General features: G+C 39.9%; 2 long non-coding RNA genes across 2 annotated transcripts; both read left to right on the forward strand.

Annotated features, from left to right (window-relative positions):
* Nucleotides 1–619: 619 nt before the first annotated feature.
* LOC128571813 (uncharacterized) lies at nucleotides 620–9,341 on the forward strand. The gene is made up of 3 exons (XR_008375983.1): nucleotides 620–743; nucleotides 8,422–8,582; nucleotides 9,233–9,341. It is a non-coding gene; the product is annotated as an uncharacterized LOC128571813 (long non-coding RNA).
* A 5,641-nt stretch (nucleotides 9,342–14,982) lies between these two features.
* Nucleotides 14,983–19,300, forward strand: LOC128571814 (uncharacterized). The gene is made up of 3 exons (XR_008375984.1): nucleotides 14,983–15,191; nucleotides 17,096–17,176; nucleotides 18,074–19,300. It is a non-coding gene; the product is annotated as an uncharacterized LOC128571814 (long non-coding RNA).
* Nucleotides 19,301–19,536: the final 236 nt, after the last annotated feature.

Raw genomic sequence — 19,536 nt, forward strand, 5'->3', positions numbered from 1 at the left:
GTCACTCCACAAATCAACAGGCTGTAGGCCTGGTTTTAAGGAGAGGCTGGCAGGGAAGCTAGAAGTTTGATTATTTTTTTCTCATTAGGAGGTAATTCACACTTTTACCCAGGAAATGTTTTGGCCCTAAGAAAAAGTGCACCTGTGAGATGTTGGGAGGAATAACATAGCACCAAAAGTGGTTTTGGCAGTTGCCAGTGGAATTTCCTAATAATTATATAAAGGGGCTTAAACTTTTGTCAAAATAAATGGTCCATCTTTTTCTCTTTAGAAATTTCAGCACATTAATGCTAATACACAAGTATGTTGATAGGAAAAAATGTTCTGAGATTTCAGAGTCATTTTCTTACTAGGCAGGCTCATAAGAAAGCAGTTATATATTTTTTCAAACAGTGACATGGTTAATATTACTGTTTCACAGACTATATACGCTCCCAAAGGTGTAGCCTAAAATATGAAATCCTAATTACCGAATTGAATCCACCCTGGATAGACGTGTCATGGTTAACTTAGTGTAAATTAAGTTCAGTATTTCCTGAAATCTGCAACTATAAAAGGCAGTGAACAAAGTGCCAATTATTGCTAGAGATAGAATTATGAAATCAGATTCTATGGAATGGAAAGAAAATACAGGGCATAATCCTACAGGTGTTGAACAACTTTCCAGGTGAACGGGGGGTAATAGAAACATTTCTCACTCTTCCATGCAGAATATCCATCGTGACATGTCTAGCTTTCTACTGGTAAGTCAACATTTTCAATGGTCTTTTCACTTACATAAATATTAAAATAGCACAATTCTATAGAGAAACCCATTTCTGATTACGAATGTCTGGTATGAATAAATGGCAATGATTTAGGTGTATTATTAAGTTGCTGTTTTATTTCAACCATTTCAGAGATCACTTTCTTCAGATTACAGATTCAATGCCAGGTCTTCATAGTATTAATTATGTAAACATAACCAGGTAGAAGGTTTCAGAGGACAATTTGTAGACTTTTTTTTCAGGAATTAGCTAAATTATTAGACAATAGTCTCAGATTGAATGTTGTCATTGCAGCCAAAACAGAAAACTTATTAAGAAACAACTGGCTTATTACCAGTTGCTTATAAATGGTGCCACATGTGTTTTTACTTTAAAACACCACTGCTTTTTCTAGACTTTTCTCTGCAGAAGCAGAGTAGATGTATTCCATGACCTCATGGAAACTGCTTAGGAAAGATCTTGGAGTTGGGGCATAGGGTATCTTGTTCTCCAAGAGTTGAAGTAAGATGATACGAGAGAACTGGTTCCTCAGTGTCCTATGGGTAAAATGCCTCTGTCCTTCCAACTCTGTCTTCCTTTCAGCAGCAGGTTAGTGACAGCTAAACCCCAGCAGGGCAAGGAGACTCTGCAAAACAGCTGGCTGAAAGAATCAGGGTTTTTTGTTTTTTTTTTTTTTCAATGAAATGCTTCTGATTTATTTTTCAGTTTCCACTCCTAGACAAATTGAGTCATCTCTAAAAATTAGCAATAAAACCAAAGTTTTGGGAAGCCAGCAATTGTGTTTATTGGCCATGTTAGATCTACAAGTTAACTATGCTATAGTTTTAAAGCTGAGACATACAAATGTTTAATCCCCAGTACTTAGTAGAATGCCAGCCTCATAACACGTGGTTAGGAAATGTTTGCTGAACGTGCTGAGTTAGAGCTTGACTCATTCTGTGAAAGTCTCACAGTTTGGAATCCTGACATAGGGCCTCAGCTTGTGAGTCGCTGAATCCGCTTTAACCAGAGTGCTGCTTGGAACTTCGAGATGGGCACATTCCGCTTGGCCTCTGACCCCACCGAAGCCCTTCCTGTCACCAGTCCGTGGCTCATCCTACCCCACCTGGTGCTCTGCTTCCTCTCTCCTAGGCCACCTTTCAGTTCCTTCCCTCCTTCCCAGGCCTTTCCCCTGTGCCCTATGGAAAGCTCATTGCCAAGTACACAAATTCTCCTGTGTCTTGAGTCTCTTTAAACAATGATTCCACCATCTTTTTGCCTTCATAGCAGTTGTCTTTTTCTACAGGACAATCCTTCCTTTTGTCTCCTTTGACTATTTCTCACTGCTCTGTGTTATTTCTACCATAGTTTGGCCAGATTGGGGTGGCAGTGAGCAGTAAGGGGAAGGTGAGCCTTCTAGTTTTCCATCTTTGCTGGCAAACCTTTCCTTATTGAAAAACACGTAATTGTTTTTTTTTTTTTTTTTTAGACACAGTCTCACTATGTCACCCTCAGTAGAGTGCTGTGGCGTCACAGCTCACAGCAACCTCAAGCTCTTGGGCTTGAGCAATTCTCTTGTCTCAGCCTCCCATGAAGCTGAGACTACAGGTGCCCGCCACAATGCCTGGCTATTTTTTTGTTGCAGCTGTCATTGTTGATTTCAGCTGGCCCAGGCTAGTTTCACACCCACCAGCCTCAGTGTATGTACCACTGAGCTACGGGCACTGAGCCTATTGCTCTTGCCTTTCATCTCTTCCGCTGTCTCCTCTTCCTTGCTGTCACTGTCATTCAGCTCCCAGCCACTCTTGCTGGATACCTGCTTAGTCCTTTTCCCTACTCAACTCTGGCTGCTGTCATAATTCCTTTACAACTTCAATAACAGTGACCATCACTTTTAAGTAATGAGCAACTATCCAGTCTCCAAAAACTCACAGCCCAGACCAGGACCTGTCATATACAGGAATAGCTCCTGCATTGAAAGTGTAAATTTCCATTTACAAAGCTCTTTGTGGACTTTCCTCTGAAATCTGCCATGTGGTGAGAGGGCTATGAAGCTTCCACTCCACGCAGGGCTCGTCCATGTTTCAGGAAGAGTACTAGGAGCTCATGAGAAGGACCGAGAAGGAGTCATTAAAGAGGTCGGAGGAGACGGAATCACGGTATGAAGAAACCAAAAGAGGAAAGTGTTAGACAGGGGGAGACCTCAATATTGTGGAATCACTTGAGACCTCAATATTGTCAAATCCGAGAGGAGAAGAAAACATTTTAACTGGATTTAGCAATGAGGAAGTCATTAGGAAAATAACAGAACAGTTCAGAGGCAATGTTGAGTGGAGAAACAAGTTGCAGGGTGGAAAAGTGGATGGGAGGGGATGGAGGGGGCCCATTGCACTCAGCCCTTTTCACAAATCTCCAGGCTGCAGGAGCAGCAGAAAAGAAATGGAAAATCCAAAAGGGAGGGTGCAGGGCTAAAGCAGTTTCTGGCTTTGTTCCTTTACTTGTTTTCAGAGGGCAGAGACTTGCATATGCTCATAGGCTGAGAGGAGCAAATGGACAGGAGTATTTTTGAATCTATGTGTTACGTATGACATGACTATCACTGAATGCTTTGTAGAGATGATATTGAGCCTAGTCAGCCATTTAAAGGTGTATTTTATTCTTGTATTCATTTAATAAATAGCCATTGATTATTTGTTATGTGATAGACATTATTGGAGATGGGCCCCCATGGAGCACACTGTGTAGCAGTAAAGACAGATTTTAAAAAATATAGAAGTGTACAGATTGTCCTTTGAGGGCAAGTGCTATGGGAAAAAGTAAAATGAGGAGATTTCAGGAAAATGAGAGGTGTTATTTTATTTAGAGTTGTGAAGAAAGGGAGAGACCTAAATAAAGGGGCCAGCCACGTAGGCAACTGTGGAAAGGGTTGTAGTCAGAGCAACTGGGAAGTGAAAAGGCCAACATGGCTATGGGGGTGCAAGGGATGGTGAAGGGGTGAAGTGGGAGAAGGTGGTGTTAGGGAGGCAGATGGCACAGGGCTCTTCACACCAGCATAAGGACTAGGTTCTGCACTAAGTGATATGGAATCCATTAGTGAGTCTTAGCCGAGCAGTGACAGGAAAATGATTATTTTGACTATTGCATAGTAAGTAGATTGCAAATGGGCCAGCATAGATGCAAAGAGACTAGCTAGGAGAGAACCAAAATAACCCAGTGATAGGGACTGGAGCAGAATGGCAGCAGTGGAGGTCCCGCATCCTAAGATTTGGGGTCTATTGATAATAAAGTCATCAGAATTTGCCAGGAGGCTGGCTGTGGAGTATGGGAGAAATACCCTGACATCCTAAGTTTTGCATTGATCAACAGAAAGGATAGAGCTGCCATTTACTGAAATGAGTGCACGCTTTGAGTCTCCCCTCGTCCTTCAGGTCCACACCGGGGCAAGCTGATGAAGAAGTCTGAGTGGTCTCTATTATGAGCAATGCTGTCCTGTCAGTCTCTCCTTTGCCCCAGCAGGAAGTTCAAGAAATGCAAGTCACAGCGACATACAGAAACTCTCCCTCCATCATCACTCCTTAATCACGAGGAAAGCCAAACACCTGTTTCCCTGCTTTCCCAAGCCATTTTCAGACCTGCCAGCAATCCTGGGCAGAAACTTTCATCAAGTGACTGATACCTCCCTTCTTCCCCTCGTGATGTTAGTGTGGCATCACTAGTCCTGACATCCAAGCCGAGTTTGGGTGTGATGGTCCACCCCCCCACCCCCACAGGACATCTACAACAAAAACAAACTGACTTTGTGGGATTGGAGGGAGAAGAGGGAAGAAGGAGAAGGAATAAGGAACTTGTTTGGGGTATGAATTTTAGTAGTCTATTAGACATCAGAGTGAAGTTGCACAGTAGATAGATATAAGTGTCTGTAGTTTAGAGATAATTACAGGCTTTGGCTAGAAATAGAAAAGCCTGCTTAAAACCATAGACCAGATGAGCTCATCTAGGGCACAAGAGTGAAGCTGGGAGATAGTCCATGAACTGCAACAATTAGACGTTACAGAGATGAGGAGTGTCCAGCGAAGCCCGAGAGAGGGTATATGACACAGGAGGAAACACGGTGGCCCTGAAACCATAATGTATGGAGAAGGAAGAGCCATCAGTGGGGTCATAGGCTGTTGGCAGGTTCATGCACCTCTTTCCAGGCAGATTTATGGGGCCTCTAGAGACAAGATGGCTAACTGAAGCCAGCTTTCCACAGAGGCTCCTGTCCAGGAGAGTTAAAGGACAGAAATTAGCAAGTTACCTGGTGGATTAGAGCTGCACCAAGAGAGAAGATTGAAGAACACACATCAACCTCACTGAGGCAAGCTGTGACCCCAAGGATACAAATAAAAGGTACAAAATCCATCACCAAGTGGACGGGAGTCCCCTCCCCCATGAGAATGGCTTGGAGTGCCCCACAAACAAATGAGCAGAGTTCAAAGGTCCTCCCACTATACTCCACGGGAGAGACCCTCTAAAAACTGGACCTACCTCCCCTACTAGGGTGTCACAGCATTCTCCTGCCAGGCATAAAACTGTATAAAACTGTATATATTCTCTACCTGCAACTCTGAGCTCCCAGAACTCCCCTCTACTCTCAATCTGATGTCTGGAGGCCCAGGAGTCCAGATTCTTGGGAGATTTCTCGAGGGGTGTGGACAGGGCCTAAATTGCAGCTGGTCAGTGCAGACTCTGGGGCATGAGAGTGAGGAGAGGATGGTCGGCTGAGAGGGAACCACACTGGAGCGGTGGTGCCCCAAGGGGCAGAGCAGCAGCCATCTTTTGGCAACAATAGGGCTCACTTCTGGATATTCCGAAGCCACACCCCCTGTCTCCCTGGGAAACCAGAGGAGGCTGGGCATCTATTCAGGTGGCAACCACCATGGAACAGGGACAGAAATGCAGGCCCCGTGAATAAAGGGTTTGCCTGAGGCGGTACCATTCTGAGTGGAGTGCAGGGACTAGAAACGCATGTGCAGAGCTGGGAAGTTCCCAGGGTGGGGCTGACCCAGAGGACCACTTTACTGACCCTAAGAAGCACCTGGCCCTCAGGGGATAGTCAGCCTATAGACAAAGGAAGACAGGAGGCTGAACTGACAGGTAACCAAATACAAACCTGCAGGAGCAAAGACAGGGCCTGAAGCGCAGGCTCTGGGAACTCAAAACAGCTTCTCTTCTGCAGGGGAATTTAGCAGGGACAGAAACAAATTCCTGCAAAGTTGTTCTGTTCTATTCTGTTCTGTCAGTAACATCAATCAGGGGTGGGGCTGGAACTGAGTGAACACCTCCCAGCCTCCATCAAGCACCCGAGGTTGTCAGGCCTCACCTCCCCTTGCTAGATAGAGGCAGAGCGCAGCAGCCTGGCTGAGCAGAAATAGATTTCCTTGTGATTCAGGCAGGTGCAAACCCCTGGAGTATCTGTTCACTACAGGCAACTGGGTCAAAGCCCTGTGGGACTATCAGTGACTGGGTGTGACAGAGGTGCAAGGTGGGGAAGGAGGCATCAACCTTCCCAGACTGATCTATTTGCTGGGTGGGTCCTCCTGACTCCACGGAGCACTGGAGCAAGCCAGATGTGAGTAGTCACCAGACCCCCTGAGATCGAGTTGCCAGAGAACTTTTAAACTCTCCCACCTGAGACAGGTGCTGACTGAGACAATTGATTTGGACCTTTTGAACTGAGCCAATCGCCCAAGGACTATTCAGTTGGTGCCCTGGGTGCCTGGCTGTAGGAAGGTTTGATTTTCCTTTTCCAATTGTTGCCTGTGGGGGATGGGGTGACTTAATTGCTGGTATTTCTCCACATCTGAGACTTCAACCCAGAGTAACTGTTTTACTAGGGTCAAACAGAGACCAGCTGACAACAAGACAGAACCACTTAGCCCCACCACATGAAACATGTCCCCGTTTCTCAGTCCATAGCACTGTACAGGTTCTCGACAAAGCTCCAGGGGAAAAATCAAATGGTGTAAAACAATCATGGGGCAGAATCAGCAGAAAAACTCTGGTAACATGAATAACCAGAATAGATCAACCCTCCCCAAGAAAAGATATGGCAGATGTAACTGAAGATCCCATTCATAAATAGCTGGCTGTGATGTCAGAAATCGAATTCAGAATTTGGATTGCAAACAAGATTAATAAAATGGAGAAAAATTTGAAATTAGAAATTTGAGGAGCAATTCAAAAGTCGGAATTAGAAATTTGAGGAGAAATTCAAAAGTTGTCTCAGGAATTTAACGAATTTAAAGACAGGCAGATTTATTCAGTTAAACAAAAGAAAAAAAACAACAACAAAAAGACAGAGTTTGAGAAATGGAAAAAACACCAAACAAATAGTCTTTTATTTTATTTAGTTTTTTATTTTATTATTAAATCATAGCTGTGTACATTAATGCGATCATGGGGCACCATACACTGGTTTTATAGACCGTTTGACACATTTTCATCACACTGGTTAACATAGCCTTCCTGGCATTTTCTTAGTTATTGTGTTAAGACATTTATATTCTACATTTACCAAGTTTCACATGTACCCTTGTAAGATGCACCGTAGGTGTAATCCCACCAATCCCTCTCTCTCCTCCCACCTCCCCATTCCTTTCCCTCCCTCTCCCCTTCCCCATATGCTTAGGTTATAACTAAACAAATTGTCTTAAATTAAATCAATTTAGGACAACCAACCACACATGAAAAGCGAGGGTGGAGCCCGATTTTCCTCAACCTGTACTTGCTTTTTGATCTTGAGCACTTTATTTACCTCTGCTGTGAACTGGATAAATGCTGCATCCAATGTGGTCAGTGTAAGAATTGAAGCACTTAGAACCCTGAGTGAGAGTTTTACAGACACAAAAAGCACATGGGAAAAGGCCTGGTGTTCTCAATGCCCTGACAAGGCTTGCGTGGTTGGTGATACTAAGTGAAGAAAATGAATTTGTAGTGGAGGCAGCAACCCCATTATACTGACCCTTTGTAGATTTAATTTTCAGTGAAGTGTAGTTGTGGAAGGGTTTTATAAAGAGTCTACTTAGTGCCTTAAAATGATGGCCCTAGCTTCTCTGGAAGAGGTTTACAACTATTACCCAAGCTTACTATTAGCAACATAAATGTATTTAAACCTTAGGAAGTTATTAAAGTCAAATTCTTATTCTCTAGTTTCATTTAATGTTAATTTGTTGGGTTTCTCTGATTTGGTTAAATAGTTAAAAATCCAAAGGTAGAATCTACGGCAAATGTCTATTTAGAACAGTTAGTACTGATGCACCTCATTATTAATTTACAGCCGGCTTCTCGCCCTACTTGAATATTTTCTATGCCCCACCACATATTTGTATTTTGCAAAGGGCAATAGACACCTCCTACAATACATTTGTGTTTGTGGTTGTATATCATTGTATTATGACTATAAAGCAGGGCAGCGTGTTGTAGGAATCGAGGGGCCATTGAACAAAAAGTTGTGCACTTAGCAATTGGCAAGGTCTAATTTATATGGGACTTTTTCTGTTCTTAAAGGTGCTTTAGTCTTTCAGGTTCACCAGAACATCAACTGAATGCTAGCATTTTAATATTTTCCAAGTACCATGCCACATATTATCATGTAACATGAAATATTTCTGACATCATTCATTTTATTCCACAGGCACATTTCCTATGTGCTTTGCCTTGTGCTAAGGGCTGTGAATTCAGTGGAAAATTTGAAAGGATGAACTGTTTCAAAGCTGGGTGATGGAGGCTGTGGGAGCAGCAAGCCCAGGATGCTGAGGTAGCCTGATTAAAGGATAAAGATCACTCTGGCCTCAGGTGCGAATGCTTGGTTTTCTTAAAAATTTCAGATAGTAGTCATAGAACCTTAATTTAAAGCTGAGCTACAAAAGAGACTCTAAAGAGAGTCAATGTTACCTCTTATCACATTAGGGTACCAGCTGCTAAAAGAGCTGTCTGTTGGATTCCAATGTGAGATGAATTAATTTTCAATTTCTTGATTTAGAGCAAAAATTTAATTGCTTCTCTGCAGCAACTATTGATTTTGCCACTTGAAGAAAATTTCTTAAATTCTTTGGGTCTTGGTATCCCCATTGGAAGTATTGGTGTTATAGTACCTTTTCAGTACTAGAACAAGAACAAGTTCTTGACAAGAACAAGTTTGTTCTCAGTAGTGTAAGAGCCAAATGTTCATAAAGAAGTAACAAGTTCTATAATATTATAATGTGTAAGTAAGCATGGGTATTCTGTTCAAGGCCAAAGTCATTAACACTTTAGTGTATAGGCATAATATAAATATAAATATATTATTATAAATTAATAAATATATTAATATTAATATAAATAACTTTATTTATTTATTTATTTATTTTAGAGAGTTTTTACTTCTATTATTTGTTTTTACCATTTTTCCCTCCCTCTACTGAGTTTTCAGATAATTTTCTCAAATTTTTACTTTTCTCTATTAGGGATTCCATAAACAAGTCAACAAAGCAACAGGAGAGAATCAGAAATGGATCTTTTCTTATGATTTCTATGTGATCATCAGAATGAAGAAGAAGTGCAGGTGGTCCCCAAATCCCTCCACATTCTATGGGCCACATGTTTTATTTCCTTACTCTACTATCAGGTGATTTAACTGTTGACATTTCTGGGATATACAAATGGCTTCATAATTGTGACTTAGAGATAAACTTTTCATTTCAGAAATATTTGTAACAGAATCTAGAAACAGAATCTCTTCTATTCTTCTAAGGATTCTAAACAATAACTTCTCAGTCTTTCTTTGTGAATAAGGCAAATTGAGCCCAAGAAACCTTATCAGAAGTCCAGATGCAGCCTGGCTTCTAATCTTAGTGTCTCATAGTCTCTGCTTGATTTCAGCTCGTGTTCAGTAGGTTGGGAACAGTAACACCCCCTTCTTTCTTGCTACCTCTTCTGGGGAGAAACTCTTCAGTCTGTGAAGATTGAAGTAGAGATCAAACTTTAAGAACAGAATCAAATGGCTTAAGGTTTGAGAGCTGAGGCCAGACCATAAAGTTCAAGTTTCAGGTTTAGGTTCAAGGATTCCCAAGAATTAGTATACCTGCTGAACCAGCAAACAAAGAAAGCAAACGGCATACAAAAGCTCCAAGGCACACAATGTGTGGCACAAAGAACAGAGCTCTGCTTGCCAGCCTTGTTCTCTACTGAGAGGCACCAAAGTTCAGGGTTCTCAAGAGAGGTGAGATGCTAAGGCCCCAGGATTAGAAGCTGTTGAGGCTGGTGTTGCGAAAGGGTACAATCATCAATCAAACCTCAGTCCTAGTATTAACAAAGCAGTTGTATGCTTTGCTACGCCACAAGAATATCAACTAGTTCAGTCAGTGTTTTTTATCTTTTACTGTTCCATGAAGCTTTGGAAGTGGAGCTTTCAGTGCAATAAGCCTAATCAAAGAGCAATGGACACACATAAATGGAAAAATATTCTGTGTTCATGTATCAGAAAGATTAGTATTGTTAAAAGTCCATACTAACCAAAGTGATGTATAGATTCAAGGCAATCCCTGTCAAAATTCTAATGCTGTTCTTCCCAGAACTAGAAAAAAATCCTGAAGTGTTTCTGGAATACCAAAGATCTCACATGGCCAAAGCAATTTGGTGATAAGAACAAAGCTGGGGGCATTACATTACCTAATCTCAGATTGTTACAAAAATAAAGTGATCAAAAAGGATGGTAATGGCATTAAAAACAGAACATTGATTGACCAATGGAACAGGATAGAAAGTCCAGAAATAAACCCATGTATTTACGGTCAACTGATTTTTAACAAAGTTGCCAAGAACCAAAAAATAGGGAAAAGATAACCTCTTTAATAAATGGTGCTGGGAAAACTGGATATCCAGAAATGCAGAAATATAAAAGTGAATCCTCATTTCACTCCATATACAAGAATAAACTAAAAATGGCTTAAAGACATAAAGTAAGACCTAAAACAACTGGAATAAAACAAGGGAAATTTTATGATCTAGGCCAATGAATTCTTAGAGATGACCCCAAAGGCACAGGCAATAAAAGAAAAAATAGACAAATGGAATTGCATCAAACTAAATAGTTTCTGTACAACAAAGAAAACAATTAACAAAGAGAACAGATAGCCGCAGGTTGGGAGAAAATATATGCATATTATACACCTAATAAAGGTCTAACATCTAAAATGTACAAAGAAGTCAAAGGACCAAATGACAAGAAAATAATTCGATTTACAAATGGCCAAAGATCCTGAACAGACATTTCTCACAAGATATACACATGGCCAGCAGGTATATGAAAAAATACAAAACATCACTAATGATCTGAGAGATGCAAATTTAAATCACAATGATATATGACTTCATCACTGTTAAAATGGCTATTTTTTAAAAGATGAAAATAACAAATGTTGGTATGGAGGAAAGGAAAGCCTTGTACCCTATTGGTGGCAATATAAAGTAATGTCACTTTGAAAATAGTATTGAGGTCTCTCAAAAGTCTCAAAATAGATTTATCATATGCTCCAGCATCCCACTTCTGAGAATATATCCAAAGGAATTGAAATCAGTGTGTCAAAGAGACAGCTTCACTCCCACGTCCAGGGCAGCATCATTTACAACAGCCAAGATGTGGAAACAACATAGGTGTCCGTCAAGGGATAAACAGATAAAGAAAATGTGGCATATATGCCCAAGGGAATACTATGAGGCCTTATAAAAGAAGGAAATTATGTCATTGGCAATGACTTGGGTCCTGGAACCCAGTGTGTTAAGTGAGATAAGCCAGAAAGTCAAATACCACATGATCTCACTCGTCATGTGGAATCTAAAAAGGTTGCAGTCATAATATCATCGAACAGAATGGTGGTCGTCAGAGGCTGTGAGAGCCAGGGAGGGCGTGTGTGGATGGGGGAGATGACAAAGAGTACGAAGTTTAATTGGGCAGGAGGAATAAGTTCTATTGGTCTACTGCACAGCATGGTAATTGTAGTCAATAGTAATATAATATATACTTCAAAATTCCTACAATAGTAGATTTTAAATGTTCTTTCCACAAAGTAATGATGAATATGTGAGGTGTTAGGTATGTGAATTAGCTTGACTTAACAATTCCACAGTGCATACATGTATTAGAACATTACATTGTACCCCCTAAATATGCATAATTATGATTTGTCAATAGAAAATATTGTTTTTAAAAAGGGAAGTCAGACTTCCACATGAATGTGACATAGAGTCGCTATGACCACAGAGGAAAAAGAGGATATTGGAAAATATTCAAAATGACTTGTGTGACATGAATTTCATCAGATAGCAAGCTCTCACAAGCATATTTTAATAAATACTTGGTTTTAACATGTTACTTAATGTGCAGTATGTATATCACGCATAGTGAAATGTTCCTGTGTGATTGGTATTTATACAGTGAACATCCGTGTTAACATCACTTTGTCCCAATAGAACACTTCTGTAACTCCAGATGCCTTCCCTGCTCTGGCCAGCCCCAGTTCTGCTTTTCTCCTTCCCTGGAGCAGTCACCACTGTCATGATTTCACCTTGACCATTTTCTTCCTTTTCTTATGGCTATGTCCCTTACGTATGTATCTCTAAACAAGACAGTTTCATTTTAACTCTCTTGGTTTTTTTTCCTGCTGCATTGTATTTGTGAGATTCATGCCTGTTGATATATTTAATTGGTGAGAAGTATTTTGTTGCCTAAATACATCACAATTGTCTTATCCACTCACTGCCAATGCTTGGGTCATTGTTTTAAAACTTACAGTGATGCTACGATGAATATTCCTGTGTGCTGTGAGTCCTTCAGGAACATACCAGGCATGCAATTGCTAGATCATACCGTAGGAATATCTTCCTATTACTAGAAAATGTCAAATATTTTCCGAATGGTTTTACTGATTTACAGTGGTGCCAGCAGCATATTTAAGACTTCATTAATGATTTGCTCAGTAAAGTTTCATGATTTTTTTTTAATTGATAGTGTCAGATCTCTGTGAGTAGATTCAGTTCTAGATATTTGATGAATTTCAGTAATATTGCTTTACGATTTTAGTTTTCTGGATGTTTCTTGCTGACATACACAGATACAATTGATTTCTTGAATTGTTTTTGCATATTGGTTTTGTATCCAGTATCGTTACACAGGTCTATCTTTTCTTCTCTAGCCTTTGTACTTTCTCAACTGCACCAACCTCGACTTTGCAAGGTTGAGCCACCATAGCTTTGTGGACTGGGACTCTGAGAGACAAGACATCCTTGACAAACAGCCCTGTCAAATATTGTTAAATACACCACTGTCTTTGTAAGTTACAGGGCTTTAACTCATGGGTACCTAATATCAAACTCAGATCTTGTTTTCAGACTTGGGAAAAGACATCTATCAAAATAAACTACTTTCATGAAACTAAGGACCAGGCTTGTATTCAGAGACATTAGGACTGACTTAGGAATTTTGCTTCTGTCTAAATTAATAGAAATTTGTTAGTAGATAATTTAAATGTTTAGCTACCTATAAGCTTCTTTTCCCTGTCATTATTGAAACTGACTGGTTGGGAACATGTGTCTAGGGCTAAACCTGTTTCTGTTGAGCCCCCACGGATCAGCCCAGAGGAGCTAGCATATTCCAAGCCCACAGAGTAACTCAGGTACCTGTTCACCTGGCTGCCTCCAAAGGTAGCAAGAAAGCTGAGTAACACTCTCATTCAAATGGCTAATCTGAAGGTGCTAGCTCTTCTTTTCTTCATCATTCTTAGTATTTTCCTAATAATCCACTAGTTTATGTTACTTTGCTTGCTTCCTATGACTAAAATCAAGTCGCTTGCATAGTCATTAACCAAATTTGCATTTTGCTTTAGTTGTTCACCATATTTATGTTATATCCCCTTCTGCCCCTGGAAAAAGATCTTCTCTGCCCATCTTGGATGTAGGAAATAACCATGTTGCTGAACAGGGAATGGTACGTGCTGTTGCGAAAACATCTTTTTGCATCTATATGAATGTTTCAGGGGAGGCAGAGCAAAGCTCTGCCTGTTTTCCTTCAACAGGTTATGTGGCTATAATATCAATAACGCCACTGCCCAGACCATCTAGGAGTCTATTAAGAGATATTTGCCCAGTGTTTTTTGTTCTCTTCCCTTCTTAGGAAACTTATTAGCTATCCTTTTTGTTCTTAATCTTTGGACTATATTTGCTTAAGCTTCTGTTTAAATTTGTCTCTTCCAGGTAACAATTTCATGCCAAGATGATATAATATAAGGCTTCCAATCCTTCCCACCAGCCATTCCAGCTCATGAACAAGAAAGCATCTTGCCACTGGGCCCCTCAGGCCATATTTCCAGAGATTTTTACTTCTCCAATTCTAGGCAGGGCCTATGTCCATGAGATCAGCAGGAAGAAGCTACATGGGACAGATCTTTGTCCTTCTAGAACCCCTTAAGATTAGGGAAGACTGTTATCTCCGAGGGGAGGAATGAGACAGGGACCTGGCAGGCACTGCTTTGGGTACAGCTTGGCATTGGCCCATGAATTGCCTTGGGCATTGCTGCCGCCTTATGTAACTGAGTCAGGAAGTCTCAAAACCAGATTTCAACAGGATGAAGGCAGGGCAAGTTTCAATCAGTTAGAATCAAGGTAGTGGAAAAATCAAGGGTGTCAGTCACCCTGATTCCAGGAAAACATCACCACTGCCATGACTATTCCTCCTCTTGTTTAAGGTATAGGTCATTGCTAAAATAGAAGGGGCATGAGGAACCACGGGGCAACTCCCTTCTGCAGGGAGAGCTAGCCTCTGCTCTCTTTCTGTGGAGTGGATGTTCTATAGCTGATGGATAAATCTCGCTTTCCGTGATCGTGTCAGCTTGCTCACAAATTCTTTCTTGTGTGAAGCCAAGGACTCATTTGAACTTCGATGGAGACCCAGCACTGAGAGTCACTGCCCCGTATCACAAGGAGTGGCTTTATGACCTTTTAGAGAAGCCAGAACTAAATTCCTATCCTGTGAGAAATCAAATTTCAGTGATTTCAAATAAGTTACATGAAATAAGGAAAGCAAGAGCTTATCCCTGCTCGGAAACCTAGAGTCATGCTTACAAATAAGATTAGTTTTTGCAAATTGTTTTTTTGAAGGAATCAGATATTTCCATTTATTTTTCTCCACCTGACATAAATTGTGTACTTTCAGGTTAAAGCTGGAAGTTTTCCAGAAAACTTACAGAATCCACATTGAATAAATACAAAGATATGAATTTCATGCAAATTCAGCGTTTCCTCACATCTCGTTCACAAAGTCAATACAGACAGCTTTGGAATTGGATTTGAAAGACGAGCACGCTCAGAATGGAGGGAAAACAGCAGCATGTTGTGGACCTTACACAAAATGAGGCCGAGATGGTGACAATGGTAAGTGATATTTAGTTCCCTTCGTGTCTAATATTATTTCTTTCAACATTTAACATTTAATCCTTCAAGAAAATTAAGCTGCATTTTTTATGATATTTGCTATTAAAGAGTGTGTGAAATCCAAGATGTTATTATCAGTCAACATAGTGTTGACGGGGTTGTGTAGGTACCAAATGGAGTTTTCTAATGATTTGGAATTGTGTGCTAGACTTCTTGCCTAAAATTTGGTATTTGTATCAGAAACCTACAATAAGATAATCTGGCAATTACTTCTTATATTTCCCTAAATAGGAGGTAAAAGATGCTTTTTGTGGACAAATTCTTATATAAATGCTATTTGCTCATTTAAGGACATCTAAAAGTATAGAAAATTTAAAAAAAATTAAAAAATCACCCATGATTTTGCACAAAGAAAATTAGTACTTATAATTTCTTTCTTTCTTTCTTTCTTTCTTTCTTTCTTTCTTTCTTTCTTTCTTTCTTTCTTTCTTTCTTTCTTTCTTTCTTTCTTTCTTTCTTTCTTTCTTTCTTTCTTGTTATTAAATCAAAGCTGTGTACATTAATGCAATCATGGGGTACAATGTGCTGGTTTTATATACAATTTGAAATATTTTCATCAAACTGGTTAACATGGCCTTCACAGCATTTTCTTAGTTTTTGTGTTAAGACATTTACATTCTACAATTAGTAAATTTCATATGTACCCTTGTAAAATGCACACCGTAGATGTAGTCCCACCAATTACCCTCCCTCCACCTGTCCTCTCCCCCCTTCCCTCCCTCTCCCCTTCTTTCTTTCTTTTTTTTTTTTTAGAGACAAAGTCTTGTTTTATCATCCTGCGTAGGGTGCTATGGCGTCACAGCTCACAGCAACCTCCATCTCCTGGGCTTAGGCAATTCTCTTACCTCAACCTCCCGAGTAGCTGGGACTACAAGTGCCCGCCACAATGGCTGGCTATTTTTTTGTTGTTGTTGCAGTTTGGCTGGGTCCAGGTTCGAACCCACCACCCTGGGTATATGGGGCTGGCACCCTACCCACTGAGCCACAGGCACTGCCCACTACTTATATTTTCTTCTTTTCCTTTCTCTCTCTCTCTCTCATGCCCATCACACACATACTTTTTCAGTCTAATCTAATCTAATTCAATTTTTGGTTGATTTATTAAATATTTTGCTACATGAAATTCTTGACAAATTATCTAATTTTCTCTCCAAAAATTCTATAAAGATCTTAACTGAAATTCAGGGGAATGACAAGTTATACTGTTGACACCTTTTATAAGAGAACATTTATTCAAGTTGCCTTTTTGTTCCTCAGTAAAGGTTTATGGTTTTCTTTATAGAAGTCCTGTGGTATTTTATACACTTAGGCATTTTATATACTCCTGGTCCTATGGTGAATAGCAACACACACACTCACATATACTTACATAAAACTCACATAGACTTACATAAAACAATTGCTTATACTGTATATATTTTTCATATTTTTATAATTAGCCAACCTAAGGAGTTCTTATTACTTATGTTGGTCATTGTTTGAGGTAAACACTCTTTACCATATTTAGACATTGTTCCTTTATTTTTAGTTTATTGAGCTTTATTTTGTTGGTCTGCTTTGGTCAGGACTGAAGGCTGCAATTTGTTAAGTGACACTTGTGTGTCTACTAAGCTGATCATTTTGCTTCTCTTCTTCCATCACCTGATGTGAGAAATGTATTTGTGTATTTCCTGTTGTTAAGCTGTCATTGCAGTTTCAGATTCTCTTAGAACTTGGTGACTACTTTATTTAATATCTGTTTGATTCGTATCATTTGATATTTATTTTATATGCTTCTGTTCCTGGATAAGATAGACCCTAACAATTAGGATTTTGTTTGTTTATTTATCTATATATCTGTACAGTTACCCAGAAATCCATACTGCTCAGATGAAGGAACACACTGTGGTTGTAAATTGCACAATCTGACCTTCCAGCCATAGTGGGTAAGATCTGGGGACTGGGGAGGTTGTGGGGTGTCCTCAGAGTCTTCAGTGGTCCTTTGGCATAATGATAAAATAGGACAGGCAGGCCCTGCTCCATCAGCCCTTCTCCAGGTTCCAGCTGCCACTGCACAGTCTCCTGAGAACACCTGGGACGTGGGGCCCAAACCATGTATCGGTGCTTCGTTTTATTCCTCTAAAATGCTCTCCATAAGACAGCTATTTCTTTTCTATTTTAATGTATTTTCAAACTCAAATGAAACTCCTTTAATTTATGTTTAACACATAAAATGTATTTAACAAGTAACTTTATAATTACAAAATCTCACTATGTAATGTGAAAATTGAAAATAATGAGGAAAAAAACTTGCAATTTTCCGCTATCCAACGATAATCTATCTAGATATTTTGCTATGCCTTTTCCATTATTTTCCTACCCATTAGGACTAATTAGATAATTTAATTTATACTGAGCTGTTAGTAGCTGAGAATAATTTAATGTAATATATTCCCAAGGCAACCGATTTGCATTGAAGATGGAGCCTTGTTGCTTTAGTACAAAGGGGTAGATGGGATATTTTCCACAGGCTTAGGGACAAGATGTTTGTGTGTATGTGAGTGTGTATTGCTTATTGTGTATGTGTATACTGTGTGTATTGTACATGCATGTTGTGTGTGCATATTATATCTTTTGTGTGTATTGCATGTATACTGTGCATATGTATTTTTGTGTGTATATTATGTGTATGTATTGCGTGTGTATGAGAGAGATGGCTGAAAATTTTGTGCTTTAAATTATACCTTTGAGAGTAATGAAAAATGTTATTCTAATTGAAATCAGTTACCTAAGCCACTATTACCTAATTTGCTGAAATATGCATTTTTTATAAACCTTTGCAGGTTACAGGAAAACCATGGTCACTCTGGAAAACATTTCTGGTGTGTCTATTGGCCTGTATAATTGCTGCTACCCTTGTAGTTCTGGTCTTATATTTTGTCCCCTTTGGCAAGCCCACCTGCCACACCACCATCATCATCCATGCAGATGGAAAGTCCAGTCATGTCACTTGCCTTCCTGGTCCTGCCCCATCTGCTGCCCGATTGCCCCCACCTGGATCTCAGAGCACCCTGCCTGCTGTTCCTATGGCCAACCCAAGTTCCTCTACCACGGCGTCACCATCTACTATAGCAACCGAGACCACCTCACAGCGCCATGAAGTTGTCTTTCATTACTCCTGAGGTTTTTGAGCCTTCAGCCCTCCTCAAGCCAGATAAACACTCTTCCCTAAAAGAGATATGCCCAAGCTTCTCTCCTCCTTACCATGAGGTTCCAGAGAATTTAGCCTCCTGACATCTCACCACTCTTATTCAATTCTTTGCTGGCTTCCCACGTGGTAATGACTTAGTTTTTGACCTGCCCATGTTTAAATGATTAGGAATGAAAATTTAAGCCTGGATGAGCCTGCCATATGCTCCCTGCCCTGTCAAGCTGCCTGCATGCTGGTTCGTAGCCTTGTGTCTACCCTCCAGCCACTATTGATTATCTCCCAATCTCACAGACTTGACAATTTTTAGCACTTGTGTGCCAGTAGATAAAGAAGCAAATGTTTATTAAAAGTGAAAGGAATGATTTATTAAATGATTACTAATCTTTACAGAGGGGTTCTTCTTCTTGGAGAATTCAGAAAACAGTAGAGATCTGTGGGGATAGAAATAATCAAAAAGCATTAGCGAAGGGTTTAATGTGAGAAAAGGTTTGGATTTAAGTGGATGTAATTAAAACTAAAAAATGAAAGCTCCAAAGGGGTTTAATAGAATTAAAAACAAAGGTACACTTGGAAAGACTTGAAATGTGAACAAATGACATAGATTTATACCATAGAAATATTAAACTTTTAAATTGTTTTATTCTTCATCTGAGGGGCACATTACTTATAATTTGCTGTGAAATACAGTATATTGTTCAACGTTGGTTATATTCTGTGGGGTTAATACATTCTAGAAGCAAACACTTCTCAGGGCAGAAAAGACTTCAGAGCTAAAGAATCCCACCTGATTTACCCCTAACCTCCTAAATTTAGAAAAGGGGAAGACTGTCCCAGTGAGGAGATGCTCCTAGCCAAAGACCCGGTGATTCAACCCTAGGCTCCTCTTCTCTCTCTTATGACACCTACTTCTCTCTAACACACCAGTAGAGTTTCTACACACAGGTTCGTTTTTTTTTTTTTCCAAAATTCCCCAAAGTAAATAATTTTCTATTATATATAATTCTAGATGGGTTTGCTGCAGCAAATAATAGGCCATTTAAATTAGCATCAACCTTGAGGCCTTGTTGGATAATTAGACTCTACAAAAGGAAGGTT

This window comes from Nycticebus coucang, chromosome 19 (assembly GCF_027406575.1).
Source record: "Nycticebus coucang isolate mNycCou1 chromosome 19, mNycCou1.pri, whole genome shotgun sequence".
Lineage (NCBI taxonomy): Eukaryota > Metazoa > Chordata > Mammalia > Primates > Lorisidae > Nycticebus > Nycticebus coucang.